The sequence below is a fragment of the Priapulus caudatus genome, unplaced genomic scaffold (assembly GCF_000485595.1).
Source record: "Priapulus caudatus unplaced genomic scaffold, Priapulus_caudatus-5.0.1 Scaffold59, whole genome shotgun sequence".
NCBI lineage: Eukaryota > Metazoa > Priapulida > Priapulimorpha > Priapulimorphida > Priapulidae > Priapulus > Priapulus caudatus.
Window position 1 is genome coordinate 53,963 of NW_014577120.1, and position 7,205 is coordinate 61,167.

The following is a 7,205-nucleotide window of genomic DNA, read 5'->3' on the forward strand; positions in this document are numbered from 1 at the left end:
TTGGAGTGTGTACTTGGTAACTCTGTTGTACGACTAGTGTTGTGTGATTGTTTGTGACACGGGGAGGGGGGGGTAGTTAATATACAGCAATTACGATTTATTTGTGTGATGTGGTTCGTGCTAGGCAGTCTGATAGTAAGAACCCTAACAGCTATGCTTGACTCGATCGTGCTACGTGTCGATGCCGATTTATTACCGAGTACTTTGGTCTTCCTCGTCGCTTGTATACTGTTGATTTGTAGTTGAATTAATACCTTTTACACTACTATGTAGGTCCATATGTCAATATATTCGGGTGTGTATTTAAGAACCTCAGTCTATATCACCAGTGCCTTTTACACTCGCATTTACCGACAGCTTAGATAGCTCATTTTATGTTCTTCTCGGATTCTTCATATTGTTACCCATAAGCCGGGTTTAGCACTATTATAGCACGGGGATCTTGAACTTCAGCAGATAGTTATCACACATATTTATATACTCATAATACTCATAATCTCCATGTTGTATGCAACCCATTTTATTAATGTCACAATATGTCGCCGAGTATATCCACTCAACGCCACCTCTCTCAACTAAGACCTATTATATTTTACGACTGCACATGCGTATATATCCTAAATCGCTTAAACTCATTGTGCTCACTAGCTGAGAATTAAGGCTGTACTAGAGCGCCGTATCAGATCAACTATACTCACAAAATTGTCTATAATTTAATGCCATATGAACTTAGTATTGACTGCCAAGAATGTCTGTGTGTCTACAATATGAGTTTAAACACCTGCCGTTGCTAATAGCGTATGAAACAGATGGATATGCAAGCGACGCCAGTATATCTCTCGACACTGTCCAGCGAGGGGCAGGTGGCTGCAGAATAGCTCGCCTGTTTTCGTCTGAGATGGGCAATAACAGTCGAATAAGTGCCAGTCATAAAGCGTAAACCGTAAAACAGACACTAGAACATAGTCTCGTATCGCTCAGTCTAACGTATCACTGTGTACGTATAATTAAAAACACAATATATAAACTACTCAATGTTTTTTTTTTTAAATTAACCATTATTATATACATATTAAATGGATGTGTTGTTATATACGTAATCAAATAGGCAGTTATCACGCATATGTGCACACTTGCGCGTCGTGCCCGTACAGCAAGTAGATAGGTGACGCACGTGACTGCATTAGGGGAAGACTGATCAAGCTAAGCTGACTTAATTGCATGGGTTGGCCTTGTGTGAGGATTACAGTGTGAGAGTAGAGTAGTCTATTTTCGGAAAAACGTTGTGAGGAATAAGGTAATATACTGGCCGTCTTAATCGCGCGTATATTGCGAGATAATGTTTAATACAATGTTGGATACACCCGAGTTACATCTCATAAACATTTGGCCTCGAGATTCTCGTTTACCTCTGCCGAGTAATATTCGTAAGTTTTTTATCTCTCGTCATAAAGCGTCTGTTTGACGTTACACGTATACGGAGACGATTCAGTATGATGCTGCATAGCGCGTGTCTACAACGGTCAAGGGCGATGAGTGGTACGACGCAGTTGGTTATTGCGGTATTGCTCTAATAATCCAGAGACCGCAGTGATTCTGATTTTCGCTAGGTACTGCAATTATATAGACATTGTAGACACTATTTTTCGAGCTTTTAAAAATAGCTCCTGTACCTCTTATTTAACATCTAACTCAGTATCACAAGATGAGAGAATAAAGTGATGTAAGAAACCATCATTTGTTAGTAAAGATTGTGAATCTATTATACTCTCTCTTGTTGAGCCTAGATGTATATTCGGCAAAATCTCTCATATGTTTATAAAAGCTATTTTTTCCCTCATAGTGACAGCGGAATTTGTGTTTATTGACTTGACTTGTTGTCGTAATTAGTGTGAATATAACGTCCACTTAGTCAACGAATTCTTTCGTTTAGACTTAACTTTGGCGCATATGTTAGAAATTTATTTAATCTTTGATTTTATATATAAAATTATGATCCATAACTTTATTTTCTCAGAAGGAATACCGGTCATAAACAGTTCTTGTAGCTACAAAGATAACCATTACCGCTAATATCATTCTTACGCCTATAACTCTGCGCTGTGTTAAAATAGTGAGTATTTTGAATTGAACGCTCTAGTCTTGCCTATATAGGGATTAATCGAGACTTTTTTAATTATTATAGCGTTATACCATGTAAAGTCTATCCATTCACGTCTCACTCAGGATAGATATCAGCCAGTACTAGATCTATTGATTTTTTGACAAATAAAACAATAAGCAAGTATTCGAGTACACTCCCGTAATAGTAGTGTGTTGCATCTGTACAGAGTGATTCATATATCACTGACACGTATGACAGAAGATCAGTAGAGTCCGTATCCTATTATGGCCAAACACCGATAAAACATCCTTTATACCATTGTTTTATTTTATTGTTGATAGCTCTAGTCGTCCCTTATTTAAATAATTTTTTTCACTTTATCTGACATATGCTCAAATAATTTGGATAACAGTTCGGCTCTAATTGTACTGCTCTCGGACAGTTTTTTATCTGCGAGAGCAAATAATATAGGCTGTATGTAGGATTGCAGGTAACAATTTCTGTGATAGTTGCGTACTTGTAATGTAAATAGTAGAATTAAGAACTAAATTCTCTTGTTGCTTAATCTGCATGATACTAATAACAAGTTCATCCAACAAATGAATGTCCAATAACATACTCAATGTCATAAAATCGAAGAGAACTCCAATTATCGCTGATTATTGAAAAATGAATAATATCATGTCTAAAACGATTAGTGTTTCCCGAGACCTCATAGGAGTTGATAGATACTAACACAGACAGACACGTGCCAGTTAACATAATTCGACATTTGCTATAATGCAGAAATTAAATGTCGTCGGCGTTTCGTGATCATGATGTTTCCTTGTAGGTTCCGTACAAACGAACAGCATAGATTGCATTGTATTTTCACATATCCTTAGCGCATGAAGCATGTATAAACACCGTTCTGAAGATCTGCTTAGATATCCCTCCTGTTGAAAAAGTGGATGTCCTCGCTGACCGTTGTGAATAAGATTACATTTCCTTTATCGGATTTGTTGTCGTTGAGCATACTGGTCTGGCAAAAGCGTCCATGTTCGTATTGTCTATAGAGCATATTTTCTCCTGAGTCCAAAATATCACGATGAATATCTCGCAGTCCATCTATCGTATTTAATAATAATCCTCCTCCTTTATTATCTGCTCAATATAGTGGTGTGTTCCTTCTCGCAATGTGACCAACCATTAATGTGAATAGTTGATAATCTTACTTTTGGACACGATAGGTTATGTATGATTGTTTACAGTTTATAGTTGCATCGCAACTATATTTTACTCGAGTATAGTTCACAGAATTGACAATGGTCGCGTATCACTTTGATCGTCTCGGATTGCGTGTCTATAGAAGATTGCCGACTATCGTGTTTGTACATACTTGGTTATATTACGCTACTACTCATGCTCGGGCAACATGCGCTACTTTGTCTGCCAACTCTATAATGACAAAATAGTGTCATAGGAGAGTGCGTATCATATTGTCTATAGATATGATCGTAGACTGTGTGCGCACTATAGATGCTAGCAGTAACTATGCTATCTAGATATTTGCGCCTTTTGCGTCTAGTTTCGGCTATTAGCTGCTACTCGTTTGATCATCATAGGCAATGTTGCTTTAGAACAAATGCCACTAGAATATATACTCTCGTCTGTATTCGTCTTGATTGACGCTTCAGTTTCTATTAGATAACCGTTAAGCCTTTTTGTACTTGACTATCTCGTAAACTATGCCTTGTTGTACTCAATTGGTGTGGCCTATGTGGAAAGTATATGCTTTACAACTACTCATTTTGATTGACTTGTGAGGCTGAATAGTTTTATCACCTCTCTGCTCTGCACCATAGTGCCATATATCGCAACTAGCGACCCATCTCTGTTTCTGCCTTTCTTATTCTGTCGTCGACTATGTCCGACCGCGTTTCGGATGTGTTCTTTGTAGGATGAGATAAGATGTTGCATGGTACTGAAGATCCAGCGCAGTCGAGGACAAGCAGTGCAGGATGAGTGAATGCGATATGCTCTCCAAGGACCACTCAAAGTTCAATGGCATGCACAGAGCAATTGTCTAGAGAGGATAGCCGCAAATCATGGCAGTGTGCTAACAGATGTCAGATCTACGGACAGTGAGGCCCTGACTAATAGTGCAATCTGCAGAGACAAGACTTTAGAAAGGCAAACGAATCAGGCGGCGGGCAGGCAGGCAAGGCACGCAGGCAGATGATCATGCTATTGGATGTAAAATACTGCGTGTTAGGCATGGCCGATGCAGACGACATGTGATCTCATGCGGCTAGGTCCAGAGCATTAGAAGAGGCAAGGAAGCAGCATGCATAGAGAATATAGAAAGGCAAGGCCCAAGTTTAATAGAGACTCTCAATTAAACGCGGGATTAGCTACGCACATCACGCCATGTGTGCTGTGCAGCAGGACAGTGTCGAGGTGTGCATACGCACCGCACGCACTGCCGGACCAACGGCAGAGATAGTGACCAAACAAGTCTCCGCAAAGTGTTTGGCATACGCAACTTTTCGGTCTGCGACACACGCACGCACCGCTCGCGCAATCCGAACTATCACGCCACTGCGCCACGGACTCTACGAGGGATTGGTGCAGTAGCACGTACTACGTTCGCGTGTCCACTTAATAGATATGACTTCGTGATATACGAACTCACTACTGTTAAAGAGTAACTCATTCTCGTATATCTCACTGAGTAAAATTTTATAAATTAGTGCTTACAACTCGGCTTACAGGGACTCTGTGCTAAGGATCTGAAAGTCACATTTGAGAAGAGGAATGCGGGAATTGCTAACCACGAACAGTGGGAGTTCGGCATACTGTGCGTGTGGCTCATTGCGTGGTAGCTCTCTCGTCTTACACCCGCGGCGTTTCCGGAAACGGCTCGCTCTGCGCGACACTTTGCCGTGGTCTCGGCAGCAGATGGAAGCATGGCAATGAGAGAGCCCTTCGTGGTCTGTCTGTAAGGATATAAACATTTCTGGATCCATCCTCTTGTTGTGTAAGGGAAACGAATAGAACACTCGCGCGGCCCCATTGTCTGAAATATGTTCTACAGCTTAGGAACATTGGCGTTGATCAGAGCTTCTATCGACAGAATAGTCCTATTATGATACCTTTCTCTCTGAAATGTACGAGCAGCCAATCCCGTTCACAGGGAAATTCTCACTCATATACCCGTACATACGTTTATTTGGTTCATCGGCTCTATACAGATGTAGACAAGATTTGTATGACCGGACTGATTTGAGGAAACGCAATTGTGTGGCGGGTCCCAAGATCACGCACCGACGGGACAAAGGACGAAGATGGATGGAGAGCAGTTTTTGGAAAAAGGGGTACTTCATTTAAGGAGCTTAATGAAAATCATTAATTTGTTTCTCGCCGTTCTAGTTCGTAAGGACTACTTATAGCGCTTGGGAACCATCTATTCCGTTCGCCGCTGTCACCTCGTTTTGTGGAATGCGAATATGTAACATACTGTGTCTTGGCTTGGGGAACTACACTCACTGGGCTTGCGTTTTCCTGCTCGAACTTGTTCGGCTGCTAATCGAGTCTCGGATTTCTCTCTCTCATACTCGTTCTCATGCTCTCTCTCTCTCCCTTATCTGTTTTTGGCTTTCTTTCTTCGCGCTGTCTCTTCTCGCGGCGCTCCTCTGGCCTAACAAATCTTTCTCGTTGTATGCCTACATCCTCTACGCACCATATCAGTTTTTCCAACAACAGAAACCTTATATATTATCCCGTCGGATTGGATCATTGATGTACGTACATCGACTCATATATATGTTATTTGGAAATTTCGCTCAACAACCCCACACACACACTATTGTGAATTTATGAACCTGCGTGGCTGTATTCATGATTACAAATTACAATCTACAAAATGTAGCATTAAGAATTGATAGACCAGACCTTTGCTCGCGGTCGTAAAAAGCCCAACACTTTCAATTCATCCTGTATGTGATTACCTGAAACAAAACTAGACTGATTGCGCAGGTCCAGGGAACTAACAACAAATTGATATAAAGCTTCTTTCTTTGCAGGGCTTGTTATTATGTGTTCATCTCTCACCCTCTCCATTCCGTCTTTATTACTCTCTGTAGCACTTTTATTATAACTTTGCTTTGCTTTTTCGGAATTTTTTGTTCAAAGTGAGTCCCTGGCCTCTATATACTGTTTTCTCCGATTACTCCTTCCTTCCCCCTGTTGATTTGTGGGTTGTTCGAATGGAAGATGGATAATGAAAGAGATATTATTATATATCGATCGCCTAACATTAGCAAAAGTACTTAATGTTGCGATCAGAGTCGTAGTGGATACCAGTGTATCGTGCCTCTAGGTATGTAGCTCACAACTGTCTTTATGCAAAAAACTTTTTCCTCACTAAGAGAATATCTATTATAAAAAATAAAATTTAAAATAAGAAAATTTTAGAGAAAAAGAAGCCTGGGAGGAACTTATGTTATCTAGAAGGATGTCGTTGCGCATGAAGTGGGGTTGTCCATCATTGTGTGTGTAACACAAGTAAAAAACCTCTAAAAATCTAAACATTGATTTTCTCGATAAAGCAGTCTGGATAATGTTCAATTTCAAAATGGTCTCCATGTAAACTTTCTCAATTTTTTATGCGGATTGTAAAAAGTAGAAGGGTACCATTAAAGCTGCAATCGGTCTCGCCATAATTATGCAATTCAATACTTCAAATTTTTGAAAGTTTAACATGTGACGATTATTGCTGGAGGCTTGGGTCTGGTTGGTCAAACCCTGATGTGTCTCTTATGAGAACTTAGTAAGTAGTGAACATGAGAATGACACATTGAGAAAGTGAGATTAAATTTGAGTACCGAGAATAGACGGAAATGTGAAACGCGCCGCGCCTATGTCTGTGTACAGCAAGGGCCTGCTTTGTTTCAACGTGACCTCACTTCCTGAATTAAAGAGCCATCAATGCTAGCTACGTCTCGCCTGCATCGTTTCTCCACTTATTGGGCGCTAATCCTATCTATCTGTATCCTTATTTTCGTAAAAAATCCATTATATGTTAAATGCGTAATTTAGTAAAAAACATTGAGTTGCTGTT